The sequence below is a fragment of the Quercus lobata genome, chromosome 8, assembly GCF_001633185.2.
Source record: "Quercus lobata isolate SW786 chromosome 8, ValleyOak3.0 Primary Assembly, whole genome shotgun sequence".
Lineage (NCBI taxonomy): Eukaryota > Viridiplantae > Streptophyta > Magnoliopsida > Fagales > Fagaceae > Quercus > Quercus lobata.
The window spans coordinates 3,731,473-3,754,386 of NC_044911.1; the positions used below are offsets into that span (position 1 = coordinate 3,731,473).

The 22,914-nt window shown below is 32.0% G+C and overlaps 2 pseudogenes; both read left to right on the forward strand.

The window, feature by feature from the left end:
- LOC115956125 lies at nucleotides 1-8,040 on the forward strand (annotated as a pseudogene).
- Nucleotides 8,041-15,565: 7,525 nt separating this feature from the next.
- Nucleotides 15,566-21,970, forward strand: LOC115955601 (annotated as a pseudogene).
- The last annotated feature ends 944 nt before the right edge of the window (nucleotides 21,971-22,914 follow it).

Sequence of the window (22,914 nt, forward strand, 5' to 3'; positions counted from 1 at the left end):
ATGATATATGTACTGATCATGTCCAACACATGACTTACTAAACCACAATTAAGTGATTGTATACAATCAACTATTAAGGATCCAATCGAGTTTGTAACAAAACTTTATCCATATAAAAGACCGTTTTCAAGAATAACATTAATAAAATTTCACTTTAAAAGAAAAATTAACAGGATTTGAATATGACCTGAAAATTACTCTCTGCCCAATAATTTTTTTTTTTATTATTTGTTATGGATGAGATTAGATTAAAAAAAAAAAATCACTTAGTGTGATCTATTTTATATTCCACCGACTAGGAATTACAATATGTCATGTGTGCATATATATATATAAAAGAGTGTATGACAAATTAGATTTGTGGAGTATAAAATAAAACACTTTATTACTAGAATATAGATAATTTTTATTGTGAGAATTAAGCTCATTTTTTATTTACAAATTGAGTTAATTTGAACCGCACAAAATAATTATACTAATAGACAAAAAGATTTGGTTTTTTGGTTTTGTCCATATAGAAATATTGTTGTACTTGCATCAACAATAAAAAAATATTCTTGCAGACTCGATTTTTTATTATATACACAGGCCAAACACAAACGCAGTCATAGTCTCATACACAGAGAGAGATAGGAAAGGAAGGTGGTGGAGAAGAAGCACTACTTCCATTGTTTGCGACAAAGGAAGCAAGATTTAGAGGTGCATATAAGGTGTTTGCTTCCACAATGTTTGTTGGTATATGTTTGATATGGGTTTACAGATTGACACACATCCCAAGAGCTGGAGAGCAAGGAAGATGGGCTTGGATTGGTATGTTCATGGCGGAGCTATTGTTCGGTTTGTACTGGATATTCACTCAGTCTTGTCGTTTTAAGGTTGTTTACAATTATCCTTTCAAAGAAAGACTCCCAAAAAGGTTATAGCTCTCTCACTCTCTTAAACTTAAGTGAATATAAATATAGTAGCAGGGTTTGGCTGTATATGGTATTAGTTTATCTAGTTAAGGGCGAGAAACTAATGCAATTTCATAGCAACTTTCTTTCATTGTTTTGTTTAGCATTGTTTCTTGTTTTTAGAAGGATCTTTATTTTTAATTTTTTTTCCAAAAAATAAACCATTCCATACTTAGTTGGCAACCCATTTCGAAAGGAGAAACCTATGATATTCAAATTTCACTAAAAAAAACGCGGCTATAGGTGCAGTTGAATAATTTTTTTTTAGGGTGACTTATAGCTGCGTTTTTTTTAAAAAAAGCGGCTATAGCTAACCTTAACACGCAGCGAAAGGTTTTCTATAGCCGCGTTTTTATAAAACGCGGCTATAGGTCCAGTATAAAAACGCGGCTATAGGTCCAGTCGAGTAATTTTTTAGAGAAACCTATAGCTGCGTTTTAAAAAAACAAGGCTGTAGCTAACCTATAGCTGCGTTTTTAAAAACGCGGCTATAGGTCCAGTTGTAATAATTTTTTTAAACGGTGGCCAATAGCCGCTTTTTTTCAGGTCTAGTCACAATTTTTTAAAGGGTGACCTATAGCCGCGTTTTTAAACGCAGCTATATATAACACCCAAAATTTTTCTTTTTTTTCTTCCTTCAACTTCCCACGTACCAACCCTTTCACACCTACATCCCCTCCTACCCCACTTTCATCTTTTCTTTCTTTACTCTTTCTTTCATTTTCTTTCTTCATTCTTCACTCACTCCACCGTCTTTAGGTTCTTCTTTCTCTTTTTTTTTTTTTTTTTTTTTCTTTCTTTTTTCTTTCTTCACATCTGGTAACTCTTTTTTTTCTTTGATTCTTTGGAGCTGCTGCTTCTTTTTTTCCTTCTTTCTTTTTTTTTTCTCCCTTCTCTCGCTTTTTTTTTCTTTGATTCTTTGCAGCTACGTACTTTTTTTTTTCTTCATCTCAAGCACACTGATTTGTCTATAGATCTTTTTTTTTTTTTTGGTTATTTTATGTTTAGTTAGTAAGAAAATGGAGGAGATGTTGAAAATTTTGAATGAAGTGGATAGCTCGCATATTTTGAATTTTTTGGGTGTGTTTGTATTGTGAGAATGTTGTGTTTGATTTTGAATTTTTTGGGTTTGCGTTTAATTTTGAATTTTTTGAGTGTGTTTGTATTTTGAGTAGGTTGTGTTTGATTTTGAATTTTCTGGGTTTGTGTTTGATTTTGAATTTTTTGAATTTGTTTAATTTTGAATTTTGAATTTTCTGGGAAAAAAAAAAACCTATAAACACGTCCGAAGCTATAATCGCGATTATAAATGCGGCTCAAAGTTGGTCTGTAGCCGCGTTTTTAAAAACGCAGCTATAGGTCCGAATCCAATAGCCGCGGTTACAAAAACGCGGCTATGGTCTATTGCTGCGCTGTTTAGGCTTTGTTTGTAAATGCGGCTATAAGAAACGTGGCTATAGGCTATAGCTGCGTTTTTTGGGGTCTATAACTGCGTTTTTGAAACGCAGCTATAGACCCTTTTTTTTTTTTTTGTAGTGTTTCTCATTTTTCATTGTAACTATCGATTTATCATTTTCATAATATAAAATAATCATGTAAATTTGATGAGGTTTCAAAACTTTTGAGGTTACAAAAAGGTTGGAAACATGAATTTAAATCTTGAAGAAATTACGGCGGTGTTTGGTACATGTACTTAAAAACTGAAAATTATTGTTTGAAAATATGTGCGAAAATAAGTATGGGTAAAAAAGTGTGTGAAAATACGCGTAATGTTGTTTAAAAACTGAAAATTGTTATTTGAAAACATGTACCAAACAAACCTTACAACGTTTTTGGATTATAAGAGCCGAGAACAATATTTGAAAAGAGCATAACCATAGTTGTATTCTTTTTTTCTTTTCTTTTTTTCCCTGGAAAAACCAAAGTTGTATTCTTATTGTCGAATAAGGACAAGAAAAAAAAGAAAGGAACAAATGTTGTGTTGGCCCTATTGGGAGTTAACAATCTCAATTCTTATTTTAATAGATCAAATAAGTCCTTGCTCTGTTTCTTAAAATACATTTTAATTTTCTCGGATACACTCAAAAATTTTATTTTTTGGGTCATTTTGTTCCTCAATATACACTTTTGTGGCATGTCATAGATACAAAGACAAATTACCGAGTGTTGACATTTTTGTGTGCACGACAGACCCCAAGATAGAGCCACCAATATTGGTGATCAACACCATCTTATCAACTATGTCTTACAATTATCCACTTGACATGTTAAGCGTTTATCTTTCTGATGACGGTGGGTCGGAGTTGACGTATTATGTTCTCCTTGAGGCCTCTAGTTTCTCTAAGCATTGGATACCTTTTTGCAAAAAATTTAATGCTATGCCAAGGTCCCCCGGTGTCTTCTTTGCCCAACAAATTGATGTTCAAGACATAATATATATATGCCCAAGAATGGTTGGCTTTGAAGGTAAGTTCATAATATGTTTACTTAGGAGTAGTTCTGGTACCACATAAATTACTATAACTTTTGTCACAATTATCTTATGTGTCAGACTGTCATTAGCTTCTTGTCACTTTCACGTAAACCCACCATTTTTTCTTTACCATTTACAGTTTGCCACGCATGGACAGTTGTGGCACAAGTTACACCATTTTATTTGGTCTTAGAGTTTTTCGTTTAGCTAGGCTAATTTTTTTTTTTTTTTTTTTTGAGAGAATAGTTAGGCTAGTTTGATCAAGTTAAAGTGTACCAAATTTTATGGCTAAAATATATTTTACTCCCTTTATTGTCATTTTAGGTTCTCAAGTTTCAAAATTTGCAATCAATCACATTGAAGTTTGAACTTTCAAATTGCTATTAATTTGAGACTTGGGTTCTGTTAATTGGAAAATACTTAAGTATTTTCGGAATATAATAAAATGATATTTCATTTTTTCACATTCATGATAGACTTTACCATGAATTTAATGAGTGGACTTTACCATGAATATGAAAAGAGGAAATACTATTCACCGTGCTTTGGGAATTACTCCTTGTTAATGGGTACATTAGGGAATTCGTCAATAGACCATTTTATGAAAATTTTAATACCACTTTCATGAGAAATATAAAAAATTGTCAAATGAGTTAGTTATTTTTTCTTTTTTCATAAAAAGTTTCTAAAAATAGTTGCTAAACCAATGTCTTTAGAGCTAACTTTTCTTATAAAACTTATAAATTAATAATTTGAGGGATTCAAATGAAAAAAATATATTTAGGGGATTAATTGTTGATGGGTCGGGTTAACAGATGCCCTTAGGGCATTTATTAATAAACAATTTTAGAAAAGTTTTAATAGAACTTTTATAGGAAATAAAAAAATAAAAAAAAAGTTGTCAAAAATTTAAGGGTTTGACTTACCTTTAGTACTTTTTTAACTGAAATATTCTTTTGTTTTAATGAAAAGGGGTCACATCATTCACTAACTTAATAAAATGTGAAGATTAAAACCTACTACCACTTGTCATTGTTATTTAAAACAAAATGAGATGTTCAGTTAAAAAAAGTACTGGAAGTGTGGGTTCTAGATAGCTCAACGGGTAAAGTCTTTGATGGTTGAATAAGATAGCTCAACGAGTAAAGTTCAATGCCCCTTACACCAAAAACTGATTGCTGTCTTGATCTGATGATAAAAAACTATTATTAGGAGTGGACGCTATAAGTTGAAATTCTAAAAAAAAAAAGTATTGGAGGTAAACCAAACCCAATTTTTTTTTTTTTTTCATTTCTCATAAAAACTTTCCTGAAATGGTTCACTAACAAATGCCCCTATTAACTTTTCCCATCGTGGGTTTTGGAATTCTAGGACCAAATTTAAAAGCAACATCAATGTTAGAGAGATTAAAATGTATTTTAGCTTAATTTTTTATCCAAATAATACCCTTAAACCTTTACATGTTTTTGTTGGTCCATGTTTGACAAAAAATTCCTATAATTAAATAAATTCATGGAAAGTTTGCTTAAACACACTGCATGAAAATTTAAATGACTATATAATAGTTGGCATTTGCTTGGATCATTTAATCGGCTATTTGATGAATGGTCATTGACTTCCTGTGATGAAAAAAATTGACTGATGATATATATATATATATATATATATATTATTTATTTATTTATTTATATTTATATTTTATTTTATTTTTCTTAAAGAAACTATACAAAGAAATGGAAGACCGGATTGAGTTAGCTATTGAAATGGCATGGGCAAGATTCCAAAAGAAATAAAGGACCAATACGAAGGAATTTTAGAATGGAATTCTAACGTGACAAAGCAAGATCATCAGTCGTCGATTGTGTAGGTAATTCTTGTATTCTTGTATTCTTGTTTATAATAAAATTCAATTTATGTTTAGTAATGCATGACACTTAAATTCAATCTAAGGCAAAATTATTCCAATGAACAATTCTTCACCAAAATTTCAAAATTCACTTTTTTACAAAAGTTTTATATATTAAATTTTATATATTTTATATATTTCATACAATATTTTCCATTTTTAGATAATAATTGATGGAAGGGACAAAAAGGAGGAGGATATTGGTGGACAACGATTGCCGACATTGGTGTATATGGCACGCGAAAAAAGACCCTAGTGGCCTCACAACTTCAAAGCTGGAGCTTTGAATGCATTAGTAATCTATCAAATTCTGTACATGAGTTTTTGGGTAAAAGTTATGCTTTGTATAACTTTTGTTAATGATACATCATCCAATAACTTTCTATTGAATTTAATTTTTTACAATTTCATAGTTAGATTAATTTTTTTCCATTATATACCTTACATTCTTGCAAAATATCAAGATGATCAAATATCAATAACTATTTTATTTACAACATTTTTAAATTCTAAGTTTTTTGAACATTAAAAGTATATGCAAAATATGAGTTTATAAATGAAAAAGTAAATAATATCTAATTAACATAAAATTTGATACATATATTAAGAACATAGAGAATATGAAATCCATATATTATATTTTCAAAATATTAATCTAATAAAGAATTAAGTATTGTAACATTAAAAAAGAGTTACACCAGTTACTTTTAAAACATGTTCCTTAATTTCTCTTTTAACGTATATGTTGCTAATGTGAAATAAAAATAAGCACATAGAAAGAAAAAGTTTGTTTAATTTGCAAGCAAGTGATGCAATGATCAATGTAAGTATTTGTGACCATGTCCACTTGATAATGTTATTGATTTATTATTTCCTAGTATTTTGAAGGTCATTTCTAATGTGCAGATAAGAGTATCATCAGATATAAGCAATGCTCCATTCATCCTCAACTTGGATTGTGACATGTATGTAAATGATGCAGACACAATACAAGAGGCACTATGTTTTTAATTTCATGGATGAAAAGAGAGGTCATGAGATCTCTTTTTTGCAGTTTCCACAAAATTATGACAATATCACCAAGAATGATATTTATGCATGTTCTTTTTCAATTGTAAACAACGTGGGTAATCTATGATCATTCCTTTGTTTCCATGAAGAGAAGTATATAGATCATTTGGTGGACTAACATGCTATAAATCTTGGTTAAATATGAAGATTGATCTTGCTGGTCTAGGTGGATATGGTGCAACTCCATATTGTGGCACTGGATGTTTCCATAGAAGAGAGAGTCTTACTGGAAAGGTGCACCCCAAGGATTATAGTGGAGAATGGATTATAGAAGCCAAAAATAATACAGATAAAACTGTCAATGAATTGGAAGAAAGCATCAAAAGTTAGTGCTAATTGTAGCTATGAAAGGGACACTCAATTGGGGAAGAAGCTCTCTCTCTCTCTCTCTCTCTCTCTCTCTCTCTCATGTTTGTGGAACTTTTAATCTTGAAAATGGTGATTGTGAATTTGCAGATGGGACTAATTTATGGAAGCCCAGTCGAAGACCTGTTAACTGGCTTGGCTATCCAAATTAGGGATTGGAAATCACTTTATTATAATCCAGAGAGAAAGGCATTTTTGGGTGTTGCTCCAACTACCTTAGATGTAGCTCTTATTCAACACAAGAGGTGGTCTGAAGGCCTGTTTCAGATACTTTTCTCCAAGTACTGTCCTTTCATATATGGACATGGCAAGATAAAGTTGGGTGCCCAAATGGGATACTGTATTTTACTTTTTTGGGCTCCAATGTCATTCCCGGCACTCTATTATGTGATTATTCCTCCTCTTTGCTAGCTCCATGGCATTTCCTTATTCCCTCAGGTTTATCTTTTTACCTTTCTTTTCTTATACAATAGATTAATACATAGTAGACCTCATAAAAGTAAGAATTCATGCATATCACAGTATCACACGCAAAATTTGAAACACGTGTTATGCACCTTCAATGGCTCACTGATTATTAAACACACAAAATTTTGTTTAAATGCAAGTTTATGTTTAGTCTAGGACTAAAACATGTGAGCAAGAACATAGCAATAGGTCAAGCAGAGTGAATAGTGTTTTTCAAAGACCTTATATATACTAATTTCATAACCTAATCTTTCCAGGTTAAAAGCCTATGGTTCCTTCCTTTTGCTTATGTTTTTGTAGCCGATAAAGCTTGTGGTATAGTAGAGGCTCTGTGCTGTGGTGATACACTCAAAGCTTGGTGGAATTGGCAACGAATGTCAGTGATACGAAGAACTACTTCATACTTTTTCGGGCTTATTGAGAATATTAGAAGGCAATTAGGCCTATCGAAGACAAAATTTGCCATCACAGCTAAGGTGGTTACAGAGGATGTATTGAAGAGATATGGGCAAGAAGTCATGGAGTTTGGAAGTTCAACTATCATGTTTACGATAATAGCAACATTGGCATTACTAAACCTCTTCAGCTTAATTGGGGGAATAAAAAAGATTGTTCAAAATTTGGAGTTCAATGCCTTAGACCAGTTGATCATACAACTTATTCTTGACTTACTACTTGTGATGATCAACATACCAGTGTACCAAGCACTCTTCACCCGCAATGATAAGGGCCGCATACCATCCTCGATTTTGTTCAAGTCTATTGTTTTAGCTTCGTTGGCTTGTTTGATGCCTATAATTTGACACAATTTACCCTTATGTAGATCATACAATCTAAGTAGCCTTGTGGTATGTTAGCTTTTCCTTTAATATAAGACTTTGTTAAGTTTGTTTACACTTTGAGACTTGACTGTTATTAATAGATGTTGCAGACCATGTGTCACGTTTGTCTCGATCTTCTGGGACACTGTCATTCTTTCCTTGTTTTTTAAGGACAGTTACCTAATTGGGTTTTAACTCCCTCTTATCTAAGCTTCTATTCCATTGTAATTGCATTGTTAGCTAGTATATGGCCGCCATGTGGCTTAACCCATGTTAAATGTTTATTTTGAAAGGACCAGAACCAACTTTGTAATCAAACTTTTTTCAAATAACATTAGTAAAAGTAATTTTTTTATTAGAAAAAAAAAAAAAAAAGACATATCAATTAAAGAAGTAATTGATTTCTCAAAAAAAAAAAAAAAAAAAAAAAGGAAGAAGAAGAAGTAATAGAAAGTATGATTTCAGATAGAAAATACTATATGTGACCAATCCTAACTAATCTGTTAATAATCATATCCATAGTTGAATCCAAAAAATTTGCACTGATGATTGGGTTATTGTTGTTGGTTCTCTTACCTCCAATATCTACATATTTCAATATGTCACCATCAAGGTCACCATATAATAATAAGCCTCTTCACACTTATTTTTTGCGCACATTAGAGGATATTTTTTTAGTGTTTAGTTAATTTTTTGAGAACCTAAATTTACATTTGTTTAAAGGTTATAATAATTTGAATTTTAATCTAAACCACCTTTAATTTTATTTTTTTGAATTAGGTAATTGTATTGTTTTTAGATAATTTAATAGTTGAAAGAGGAGGTTTGACGTTTTTGTTGAAAATACTAATAACATCGGCACTATCCATTGACCATAGAATCCATAGATATATGCCACCGAACAAGTACCCAGCTTGATGATAATTAAAGATTCCTTGAGTTGAACCACTTTAACAGCCGGCAGTTCTTAGGCATATACAGAGGCTCTTTGCTTGTTTGTCTTTGCGGGCATATATGATAAATTATGGTTTATTCCAAATGTTTATACATATCTACATCTATATATATATTTCAAAAAAATAAATTTTTGAAGCCTAACATTTATTGTTGCTACGCTACGCTTCTGTTAAGCCACATCAGTGGTCTTGTCGTAATTTTCTTTCCATTCTTTATATATATACGTAATAAATTTTGCTACTCTATCATCAACCCACATCATCCACTTATTTTCTATATCTTCTTTATCTTTTTAAACTTTTCTTCTCCCTATTCTCAAAAAAAAAAAAAAAAAAAAAAAAACACTCTTCTTCTTCCTATTAGTCCACATCTACTGTTACACTTTCTCCAATTTTTCCCCTCCCTCTTTGCGTCTTTATTTCCACACTAATCTTTACTTTACCGTTACACTTCCTTAATAATTTTCTCTTCCTTATATCTTCTCCCAATTTTATTTTGTATAAATTTGATATCATTTCTCTCATTCAGTCCATATTTATTTCACATAAAACTTGTGAGTTCTCTCTCTCTCTCTCTCTCTCTCTCTAGATTTTTGTTCATTCTTATAACTCTAATTTAGGTTTTTTTATTTTTATTTTTTTAATGTGCTTTGGTGTTGTTTTTTTAATTATTTATTTTTAAATTTCTCATCACAAAGTCTTCTCTCTTCCTTTCATAGTTTTGGTTGAGTTTTGGTTTTGGTCAATAATTAGTGTTTTTTGGAAATAAGAATTTGAGTTTATATCAAAACACAATCTACATGGTTATGAATATGAATATGCCTACCAATTGTTTGAGTAATAAATTATTAAAAGTTTATTTTTTATTCTTTCGGTTTCATTTTAATTTTGGTTGAGATAATATTGTAATTTTGTGATGAATTTTGATTATCATGATAATCTCATTTTTCCTTAAGAGATGAGAAATTTGAATAATAAATTTAAAACTTATAAAGTTTAATTGTATATTAGGCAAATATAACACACGACAACAGAAGTTAGAAGAATATAGTTCACCTTAAAAAATATTAATCAAACACACAAAAAATAATTAGGATGATATATTTGTAGAGATAAAAAGATTTTTAAAAAATACTTGTAGAAATCTTTAATAAAAAAAAAAAAGACAATACTTGAAATAATTTTTTTTTTTTTTTTTGAGAATCAAAATTGAGTAATATTCTTAAGTTGTTGGAAAATCAGAAATAACAAGATGACAGATGTTTGGTAGAATATGCTCCATCCGACTAGTAAAGGAAAATAAACTATTGCTCCCCTGGCCAAAGCATGGGCAACACAATTGCCCTGCTGCCTAGTATGAGAGAAAGAAAAGGTTCTAAGCAAATCTACAATAGAAAAAATGTCTTTGACAATCTGACCAATGGAGGAGTGACCCCAATCCGCAGCCCTCAAAGCCCTACACACCACCTCGAAATCACCTTCTAATTCAGAATAAGATAAGCCCAACTCAACAACAAATTGTGCAGCTCTTCTTGTTGCTTTTTATATATTACACCTCATTACATAATATTTATATATACTCACACATCATATGGGTCTACATCTACTATTTCTAAAAAAGCACACACAATTACAATGAATTTATGCTTGTAAGTTGATGAATCATTAATGAGTGTACTTGCTTCTTTGAAAATGTGCATTAAAACTCATAATTGAAAATTTATTAATCCTTAACCATAGGGCACTTGTTAACATTGAAAAAGTTAGTCTAAAATTACAAAGATCATTTCATTTTAATAAAAATAAAATAAAGATCTAAAAGATTAAAACTTCCAGCAAGAATGAACAATCAACAACACCCAATTGCAGTTGCTTCCTTTCTCATATGTTGGAATAACAATTAGACAAAGTATGGCTACAACTCTACTTAATAATTTTTTATTGAATTTGAATTTTGACAAATTCACCATTAGATTATATTTTCTTTTTATATTTTGTATTCTTACAAAATTTCCAAAATATCAAAAATCAATAGTTATGTCAATAATCAAATGTTTAAATTTCAAAGTTTTGTAATCTAAAATTATGCATAAAAAATAAGTTTATGAATTAAATAGTAAATAGCATTCGATTGATATGAAATTTGATATGCGTTTTAAAAACATAAAAAACATTAAATCTAATGGTTAAATTTTCAAGATAGGTATCATTGTTATTTATTTTATTTATTTATTTATTTTTTAATTTATAGGAGTGGTAGCTAAACTTTGTCCTGAAAATAAAAGGTTTAGACAAGGAAGGGCTCTAATTTCCAGCACACAAAAGTTGACTCTATGCAATCTTTGTGGTTTTGGTAGGTTACAAGAGCTGAATCTCTCACCTTACATCCGTTATCTCTCTATGAATAATTTATAGGATAAAAAAGAAGGTACTTGAGAACAAGATCCTGACATTAAGGAAAGATTAGGATGGGAATATTGAGCATCCACGGTAGTGGAGCCAAATTTTTAACTTTTTAGCACCATAAAAAGTCACTTTATTTATTTTATCTTTTCATATTCAACAGCAATAGTTTTATTTTAGCTTTTAACACAATAAAATAATATAAACATTACAATAAAATAATATTTCATTCAGCCACTAAAACACAATCACAACCAAAAATAGTGTGAATGCATGGTGGACATTGGGAGAGACATGGAGAGATAGTGAGGACATAAACAACAGCAATGTGAATGCAAAATAATAACTTTGACTCTACTATTGCAGTGTATATTTTGATATTTAGTGGTGCTAAAATAAACTATATAACTATATAGCACCACTATTGCTAGTGCTCTAAATTTATGCTTGTCTATGACATTGACAGCTTTGTTTTCATCGAGCCCTGTTTTCAATAACAAAATTATTGAAACCAAAGGGCCATCTTTTTCATTAAGAATAACAAATCCAACCACAAATGGGACATCATGAAGGTAAAAAAAGAAGATATGTAAGAGAAACGAGAGGCAAAGCCAAAAAAAAAAAAAAAATAATAATAAAAAATTTCAAACCTTGGCTATGACCACTTTAAGGTGTTCCTTGGGCTTTTGAGCCTCCATAAAGAAGGAAAAAAGAAACAAAAAATGGTCTTCCTTAAGCCCGCAACATAATATTCTGTTGTACATGGCCTAATATGTGTGACGTGACCAAATATTGTGCTGACATATCAAATGGTACATCCTAATCAAAAGAGACTAAACTGATAGAAAAATCATCTGGGAAAAAAGAAAAAAAAAGTGGGGAACATAGATTAGGTGCCCAAAGTAATAAGCCCAAGACCAAGACCAAATCTTATGTGCCCAAAGATTAAGGGCCTGTTTGGTCATAGAGTTCAAAAATTGTTATTTAAAAAGATATGAAAATTGTAGTTTAAAAAATGTTGTTGAAATACGTGTTTTTAGTGTTTATAAAACAAAAAAATGTGTTTGGTATCATGATTTAAATAACATGTTTCAATATTCAAAAAACATAAAATTGTGTTTGGTATGTGTGTTTGATTTTTTTTTTTTTTTTTAAAATGACACCTTTGACCGAAATAAACATTTTTTTATTCAAAAAAAATATTTTTTTAATGCCGCTGGGACTATATGGGTGAGATTGAGGAGACAATACAGCTTTTGATGTCTGACCAGGTGGGCCATACAATGTTCAAGATAATTACACAATTGTCACTGAAACACTAGTTTTTGCTGTTTAAAAACAGGCTGGAGATGATTTCAAAAATATCATTTTAAACACTGATTTTTGAACACTGTTTTCCAAACAATCCCTGTACAGGAATAGCATACCAAACGCCTTTTTTTTTTTGTTTTTGGACACTAGTGTTCAGTGTTTAAACACTGAACACTAATGTTTAAACTGACAAACCAAACACGCTCTAGGTGTGGGATTCAAATTAAAAGAGTGATGTTTGGATGTTTCTTTTTGTCGTATCACTTGTATAATTCACACAAAAAGAAGCAAAGAATGGTCCAATCTTAATTAACTCATAAGTCTATTACCAAAGCACTTAAAAATTAGAGGGTGGTTCCCAAGTAAAAGTGGCTAAGGTGATGCTTTCATACTTCTTTTGGTCACTTTTTTTTTTTTTTTTTATATGAATATTGAGGGAATCTTGGAAAAAAGGTTTTGTTTCCAACAAAGTGTACCTTGTTAGAAATAATAATGGCGCAAACGAATCGTTCTGATAATTACTAGAAGACCTAGAGCCTCAAACCACATTCCACTTCAAGAAAAAGAAAATCAGATCTGTCAAGCACCAAGCACAATGGTTCTTTCTCTGTAAAAAAAAAAAAAAAAAAAAGGTCTACATCAAAATCCCTCTATAAAAGGACTGGACCAAGCTTTGGAACATTAAAATCCATGAATAACTAAAGCTAATGCTATAGAAGTTAGCCTAAGACAAACTGCCGCCGGCCAACAAGGGGAATGCTATACATAGATTCCAGGTGCAAGAAGAGTCATACTCGCTATGTAAAGAGAATTTTGGAAACATCTGTGCATGTTTTAATTTTTTTGCTCAATGCCCTGTTACATAATTGTTTTTGTCAAACTCAGATGATTTTTATAAATAAATAGGCTAAATATCAGTTCTATCTTACGGTGGGTTCATGTGATACTTAATCCATTTAAGTTACATGTTCATTTGGGAACAATTTATCTAACTTTTTACTAAAATTTTTTTGTTGAAAGTATGCTAAAATATACTTGTACTTTGAAAAAATTTTAAAATGTGAAAAAATGCGGAAAAAAGTGAGGTTTTAAAAAATTGTACATAAAAATTTTAAAAAAAAAAAAATGCTAAAAGTTGTGAGCTTATAAGCTAATGCTTTGAGTATTAGAGAGAAAGGAGTGAGAATTTTTTTATTTTATTATTATTTTTTTTTTTTGCGGTAGTTTGTGATCAACTTTGGAAGCTTAGGACTCTTAAAAATAAATAAATAAAGAAATAAATTGGTAGCTTAGAAACAAGGTGCTTCATGACAACATGTGTGTTAACCCAATTGTTTTAGTGAGGGAAACTATAAAGTTGCTGTAAAGCTTGGAAAGAGTAGTCTATTGACTTGAAAAACCATGCATGTTGCAAAAGAGAGGATGGCTACGACTCTCACGTCTGGACATAGGTCACAGAGCAAGGTAATTCGTTTTGCGCAAAAGGGAAAAGCTTTTTGCTGTGGCTGTAGTTATTAAGATGGGCTTCCCTTGAGTTATCTTTAAGGGAGATGTTAAAATATTGGTCTTATCGTCGTTGGTGCCTTGGTGGATCCTAATAGCAAGTCTCCTTGGTAAGTGTCCTTAATCTTAGATGATATTCCTCCATGCGAAATAATTAATTTTGTTGATTATAAATTTTCTGTTGTAAGAAGAAATTTGAACTCTTTGGCTTATTGTGATTGCATGTGGGGGTGTCCAGGCCGTAAACAAACCGAGTTTTGTCAAATATTGAAATATTCAAACTCGGCTCAACAATAAATGTGAAACGTTCAAGCTTCGCTTGAGCTTGAACCAAGTCTACAAACAACATTTGAGCCTGAGATCATCAGAAACCTATCCCTTTCTTTTGTTCATGTTTTAATAGAATTTCTCCTGTTCAAAAAAAAAAAAAAAAAAAAATCATAACATTGATGATAAAACATGAGGTAAATTTGAAAGTTAATTCTATTATTAGTTTATAGATTTTACTAATGTGTGCTCTAAGGGTACACAATAGTAAACCAATTTTGGAAAAAGTTTATCGAGAATTAAAAAAGTTTTGACAATTTTTTCAATTCCTAATAAAACTTTTCCAATAATAGATTTGTTAATATGTGCTCTAAGTTTAACCGGACCCTTAGGCCTCGCTTGGGAGGGGGGAATGGAATGGAATGGAAATGAATGAAAAGAATAATTTTAGAATATTCTTCTCTTCCCTTGTTTTGGAGTTTTAATGGATGGGAATGAAAAGCTCATTCCTTTGTTTGGAAATTTAAGTAGGAGGGAATGGAATGGGTAGGAAGGAATACTCATTCCTCTCTATTCCCTTAAAACCTTAAATTTTCATTCTCCCCGAAATTGGGAGGAATGGGAGGGAATGAAATTAAATTTAATGATTTTTTTACTAAAACTCCCAAAATACCCCTATATATTCAACCCTTTATTTTAAAATAGGGGTCTAATAGTAATATTGTCATAAAATGGTTTCATTCCATTCCCTCCATATTGCTCTCAAACAAGATTACTGACATTTCATTCATTTTTATTCGTTTCCATTCATTTATTTTAAAACATCCAATTAAGATTATTTGATTCCATTCATTTCCATTCACTTTCCTTACTTAAATACATTTCATTCTATTCCATTCTTTTCTATTCCCTTATGATGATTCCATTCCATTTCATTTCATTATGAACTCCCAAGTGGAGCCTTAGTTTATTACTACAAACAAAAAAACCTCGCTTTTTTCATATTAAAATATATAGAATTGAATCAACTACAGAAATAGTCCGTCTGCCCCATCAAAGAGAGAAGAATTAGTCTGCCTAACTCGACTTTTCGAGTAAACAGACCACAAGCACATGCTCAAAAACACACACACACACACGAACAAGTGACAACAGACAAGAACATGGTCACATGGGAAAGGAAGGTAGTGGAGAAGATTATGATGTAAATTTGAAAGTTAATTCTAATATTACTCCATGAAAAAAATCTCTTTTGTCTTTCTAGAAGAAATATCATTGCATCAACTACAGAAATTATTGGTCTTCCTTCTAACTCAATTTCTCGATCGTGAGACCACAAACGCATACTCAGAAACACACACACACACTATGGGAAAAGGAGGCGGCGGAGAAGACGCAGTTATGCTTCCATTGTTTGAGACAAAAGAAGCAAGATTTAGAGGTGCATATAAGGTGTTTGCTTTCACAGTCTTTGTTGGTATATGTTTGATATGGGTTTACAGATTGACTCATATCCCAAGAGCTGGAGAACAAGGGAGATGGGCTTGGATTGGTATGTTCATGGCTGAGCTAATGCTTTGGTTTGTACTGGATACTCACTCAGTCTTGTCGTTTTAAAGTTGTTTATAATCACCCTTTCAAGGAAAGACTCTCAAACAGGTTAGGGCTCTCTCTCTCTCTCTCCCCCCCCCCACCCCCCCCCCCCCCCATACACTTAGGTGAGAACTGTAGCCATGAATACAGGGAAAGCTTCATCTTGATGCAACTTCCTACTTTATTTATTTATTTATTTTCCTGTTTTTCTCTAAGCCTTTTTTTTCATAATTTTCTTTAAGTTGGCAACCCATCATCATGGTGACCAACTGATACAGTAAGTTTGTGTATATATATATCTCCCTGAAAAATGATTTTAATCTTAGTACAGTCCTGAGTTTTTTTTTTTTTTTTTTTTTTTTCATTGGTTGAAATCCTAGAAAATATATGGAAACAAAAAATAGTAGTTATTTAGTTATCATGAAATATTCAGCTTGGGATCTCAAGAAGGAACGAGCCCCATGTTAGGTGATTTTTGAAACGACTAAAAATTTCTTCTTCTTCTTCTTTTTTTTTTTTTTTTTTGGTGTGTGTGTGTAAAATGACTAATATTTTTTATAAATAAAATATTGGCTGGAAATTATCTTCTTATGATGCATTTGTGTTTTCAAATGGACTAAAACTTTTAAAAAACATTCTATCCATAATATTTTTATAAGACTTTCACAATAAAACCTAAGTGATTTTTTTTACTAGCTATTACTTATTGGAAAAAAAAAGTAATTTAAATAATGAATTCAAATTATAAACAGTAAAAAAAGCCTCTTAAGATTTATTGTGAAAGTATTATTAAAATATGTGTACTGTGTACATATCATTTTTTAAAAGGTTTACATGAAAAGAAAAAAAAACACAGACACAAACACAAAATAGTAAAAACTTTGGGGAAAATAAATAGTTGAATTTTTTTTTTTTTTTTTTTTTGAAATGGTTAGAAATTAGTCAATTACTACACTAGATATGCAGCTTCCACGTACTGCTCAACATCCTAGACCCAATGCATCTAGTACATGGGGAGGTACCATTTTTTTTATAAAGTGGGGAGGTGCCACTTGGACTTTTTAGTTATTACAAGTCCAGTGGGGAAAAAAAAAAATTAAAGCTATTAATTCTAGCAATTAATGAATAGCTATGCAATATTCAACTATAACCAATAGAATTTCATTTCAAAGAACTGTCACTTGTCTTTTCGATAGTCCATATTCTAGCACGAATGCCACTTAGTTTGTCTCATAAATACTCATTAACTCCAATAGCCCAAATGGAGCAGGGTCGAGAGAATCCTATACAAATTTTTTCTATACACGAAATTCATGAATGGAATTAATATGTGAATTTTAAATGTACATGTATCCAAGATGTTATTTCGAATTGGACAAAACTTAAGTATAGCACTTTAGGTATTGTACTTTAGGTTCATCTCTTAAGATTCAGTCATGTGACTACTTAACTAAAAAATACACTTCCATCCGAAGAGAAAAAATTCATATGGCAGAATCTTAAAAAGAGAACCGAAGGAACAGCACCTAAGTACTGTACCTAAGTCTTGCTCTTTCGAATTCATTATGCAAGTATTATTTTTGTTGAAGTACAACCCTCAAATCTATTTTTTTTTTTTTTTTGTAAAAATTTATATCAAGTAATTATATAATAATTATTTATTAAATCTATTAATTTTAAATCCTTAAATCTAAATAGAATTTGAGGAGGAAAAAGTTTACTTTCAAACTGGTTTAGAGGAAAATTCCTCCAACCTATTACGTGGTGATTGATAAAATTTTTAACATGTATTTTTAGTCACAAGACCTATTTAATTAGTAATATCATTTGTTTAAATAACATATGCATATAAATTTATAAGCCGTTATATAATGAGTTGGAGAAGATTTCTCCCAAAAAAAAAAAAAAAAAAAAGTCCTTTTAATAAGTTTGGGAGGCCATGGTATGACCACTACCCACAGGGCACTATATATGGAATCATTTGTTATTAGTATTATTTAGGAATCACGTATGGTCAAATTAATAATTTTTATCCCAATAGAGTAGGAATCGCATATTGGATTCTTATTGAGTTGTTAAAAAAAAAAAGGACCATTGGTAATGGTGGACTAATAATCTAATATGTTAGATCAAATTCCTCCATCAATTTCCTACAACAATTTTTTTTGGGGGTAAAATAAAAAAATTTAGTCTCATTTTTTTCCCCTCAATTTATACTCTCTTTTCATTTTACAGATGCAAAGACAAGTTACCAAGTGTTGACATTTTCTTGTGCACAGCAGACCCTAAGATGGAGCCACCAACTATGGTGATCAACACTGTCCTATCAGTCATGTCATACAATTATCCACCTGAGAAGTTGAGTGTTTATCTTTCTGATGATGGTGGGTCAGATTTGACATTCTATGCTCTCATTGAGGCCTCTAATTTCTCTAAGCATTGGATACCCTTTTGTAAAAAATTTAATGTCAAACCAAGATCCCCAGGTGCCTACTTCTCCCAATAAATTGACGTTCATGACATAAAATATGCCCAAGAATGGTTGGCTATCAAGGTAACTTCATGGCAGATATAGTTAGGCTAGGTTGATCGAACTAAAAGGTAAAAAAGATGTCATTACCCTAATAGTTCCTATGGGGGAGGATTTTGTTCCACGCCCCGCAAGCTGTTTGTCCTCTTTGGGGAGTCAAACCCACAAGGTTTTGTTCTCAGTACCAAGTGTGGGGTTTGGGATTTTTGGGATGCTTTGACCCTGTGACACCCTAGTCCCACATCGGCAAGAGATGCGCCCCACTCATGGTTTATAAGCCCTTGGAGCAACCATGAGTGTACCACTACTACACATGTGTAGTAGTGGTACACTCATGGTTGTTCCAAGGGCTTATGTGGGGCGCATCTCTTGCCGATGTGGGACTAGGGTGTCACTGTGTAGTAGTGGTACACTCATAGTTGCTCCAAGGGCTTATAAACCATGAGTGGGGCGCATCTCTTGCCGATGTGGGACTAGGGTGTCACAGGGTCAAAACACCCCAAAAATCCCAAACCCCACACTCGGTCGGGGCGTGGAACAAAATCCTCCCCCACAGTTCCCTTATGTTGAATCATGAATGACATGTAACTTGATGGATTTTTTATTTGAATTATTATATAATAAGTTGGAGGAGATTTCAAAATCTGTTGCAATTTACTAGCATGAGCCATGATATGTACATTGTACCTAGGCATAAACCATTAATTGCAAGAGGCATGAAGTGAACTAACTTATTGCATGATCCTTAACCTAGAATAATTAACTTTTCTTGATGACAAATTGGTTGATCACATTTTTATGTTTCTTAAAGAAACTATACAAACAAATGGAAAATCGGATTGACTCGGCTATTGAAATGGGAGAGATTCCCAAAGAAATAAGGGACCAACACAAAGGATTTTCAGAATGGAACTCCAAAGTAACAAAGCAAGATCACCAGTCAATTGTGAAGGTAACTCTTGTATTCTCCCCAAAAATTTTCATGATACACCCTTTTAAAAAATCACTTTATTTATTATCATTATTTTTTTTTAAAGATTATGATTGATGGAAGGGACGAAAATGCGGTTGATATATATGGAGGGCAATTGCCAACACTAGTGTACATGGCACAAGAAAAAAGACCCCAATGGTCTCACAACTTCAAAGCTGGAGCTATGAATGCACTGGTAAACTTTCAATATTTGTATCATGGTTTGTACATTCTCTCATAAGAACTTTACATTCAAATTATGTTCTTTAATTTCCCTGCAACATAAAAATGTTGCTATTTGAAATGAAAAAAAGCATACAAAAAAAAGTTTGTTTAGTTTGAAACATTTTCTATTATGATTACCTGAGCATTTGTGACCATGTCCACGTGATAATATAAATGGTTTCCTTTTTTTTTTCTTTTTTTTCCTGGTATTTTGAAGACATTTTCTTTTAAATGTGTAGATAAGGGTGTCGTCTAAGATAAGCAATGCCCCTTTTATCCTCAACTTGGACTGTGACATGTATGCAAATGATGCAGACATAATAGGAGAGACACTATGTTTTTTCATGGATGAAAAGAAAGGCCATGAGATCTCTTTTGTGCAATTTCCACAAAATTATGACAATATTACCAAGAATGATATTTATGCATGTTCTATTTCGGTAGCTAATAACGTGAGTAATCTATGACTACGCCCCTGTTTTCAAGAAGAGAAACCTACTTTGCTCCAATTGGCGAACTAATATACTAACTAATATTCATGGTTAAATATGAAGGTTGAACTTCTTGGTATAGGTGGATATGGTGCAGCCCTGTATTGTGGCACTGGATGTCTCCATAGAAGAGAAAGCCTTTATGGTAAAGTATATTCTAAGGATTATGGAGGAGAATTGAATGTAGAATTCAAAAAAAAATGCAGATAAAGCTATTAATGAATTAGAAGAAGTTTCAAAATTCCTTGCTAATTGTAACTATGAGAAAGACACTCAGTGGGGCAAAAAGGTTTCTCTCTCTCTCTCTCTCTCTGCTTGTGTGTGTATGCACGCGCACATGTGCATTTGGAACTTTTATCTTGAAAATTGTAATTATGAATTTGCAGATGGGAGTGATTTATGGGTGCCCGGTCGAAGATGTTGTAACTGGCTTGGCTATCCAATGCAGGGGCTGGAAATCACTTTATTATAATCCAAATAGAAAGGCCTTCCTGGGTGTTGCTCCAACTACCTTAGATGTAGTTCTTGTTCAACAAAAGAGGTGGTCTGAAGGCATGTTTCAAATATTTTTCTCCAAATATTGCCCTTTCACATATGGGCATGGCAAGATAAAATTGGGTGCCCAAATGGGATATTGTATGTATCTTTTATGGGCTCCAATTTCCTTCCCAACACTCTATTATGTGATTGTTCCTCCTCTTTGCCTGTTTCATGGAATTTCCTTATTCCCCCAGGTTTATTTCTTTTACCTTTTTCTTTTCTAATAGTATAAATTAATGCATAGTTGACATCATAAAAACAAGATATATGCGTTGTGCACCTTCAATAGCCCTCTGATTATGGATTAAACACAAAAATTTTCATTTTATTAAGTTGGGTGTGCAAACAATTTATGCAACAAATCAAGCAGAGTGAAGAGTGCATTCTTATGATGTTCCATGTTTCATAATATAAAGCTTATATATACTGATTTCATGGTCTCATCCTTCCAGGTTGAAAGCATATGGTTCTGGCCCTTTGCCTATGTTTTTGTAGCCAGGAACGCTTGCAGCATAGCTGAGGCCCTCAGTTGTGGGGATACACTCAAAGCTTGGTGGAATGGGCAGCGAATTTGGTTGATCCGAAGAACTACTTCGTACTTTTTCGGGTTCATTGACACCATTAGCAGGCAATTAGGCCTATCAGAAACAACATTTGCTATCACAACTAAGGTAGTTATAGAGGATGTGTTGAAGAGGTATGAGGAAGAAGTCATAGAGTTTGGAAGCTCAACCATCATGGTTACGATTATAGCAGTGTTGGCATTACTGCACATCTTCTGCTTAATTGGGGGAATCAAAAAGATTTTTCTTGATTTGGAGTTCATAAAATTAGACCAATTGATCTTGCATGTTATTCTTAGCTTGCTACTTGTCATGATCAATATACCAGTGTACCAAGCACTCTTCATCCGCAATGATGAGGGTCGTATACCATCCTCAGTTTTGTTAAAATCTGTTGTTTTAGTTTCGCTAGCTTGTTTGATACCTATAGTTTAGTAGCCATGCATTTGATGTACGATTATAGCAACATTGACATTACTACACATTTTCAGCTTAATTGGGGGAATCAATTAGGTTTTTCTTGATTTGGAGTTCATAATATTAGACTAATTGATCTTGCATATTATTCTTAGCTTGCTACTTGTAATGATCAATATACCAGTGTACCATCCTCAATTTTGTTCAAATTTGTCATTTTAGTTTCATTAGCTTGTTTGATGCCTATAATTTAGTAGCCATGTGATATATAGGTCTTCCTTTTAAGATAAGGTCTTTGATTTAGCTAGTGCTGTTGAAGGCTAGGAGGAGATGGTCTAATTTATGCTTGGATCATGTTGGCTCTATCATACACCACCCTTCTATAAGTTTAGGTGAGGGGAGGCTATCCCATATTAAGGTCAGGGCAAGCCCAAGCCTCAAAGATGATTTACATTGGACTTACAAATCATCTACTAAGGAGGATTGCTGGTAACGAGACTCGAATCTAGGCCTTTTATTTTGTAGAATATAGTAATTTCACCCTTTTTTTTTTGTTAATATTAATCTGCTTACAAAATAATTAATTATTATATCCAATTAACTTTATAATAAACACATTTTGGTCAAGAAAATTTACAACATTGAGGTGGTTTTTTAATAATACAAACACTATTTTTAATTAGGAATAATAATACAAACACTGAAAAGTGCTTTAGGGATGGGGTGATATTGACATTATAGCTGACATATATGATTTGGTTCTTTTTTTAGGATAAAATATTTGTGATTAGTTCTTATTATTTTACACTATAATAATAAATGATGGGATTGGAATGGATGAGGGGGGAAAAGATAATGATGAGAGTGTATAGAGTTTTTTCTTTTCTTTTTTACCAGTGAGAGAGGGGGTGGCGTAGAAAATTGTGATGTGATGGAAAGAAAGAAAAGAAAGAATGATTAAGAGAGGGAGAGAGAGAGATATTCAAGACAAAAAAAAAAAAAATAGTACGAGATGAGAGTGATTGGTGGTATGTTATTGGTGCAATAGAGGAGGTATCTCATGGCCAGGCGCATGAGACTTGCC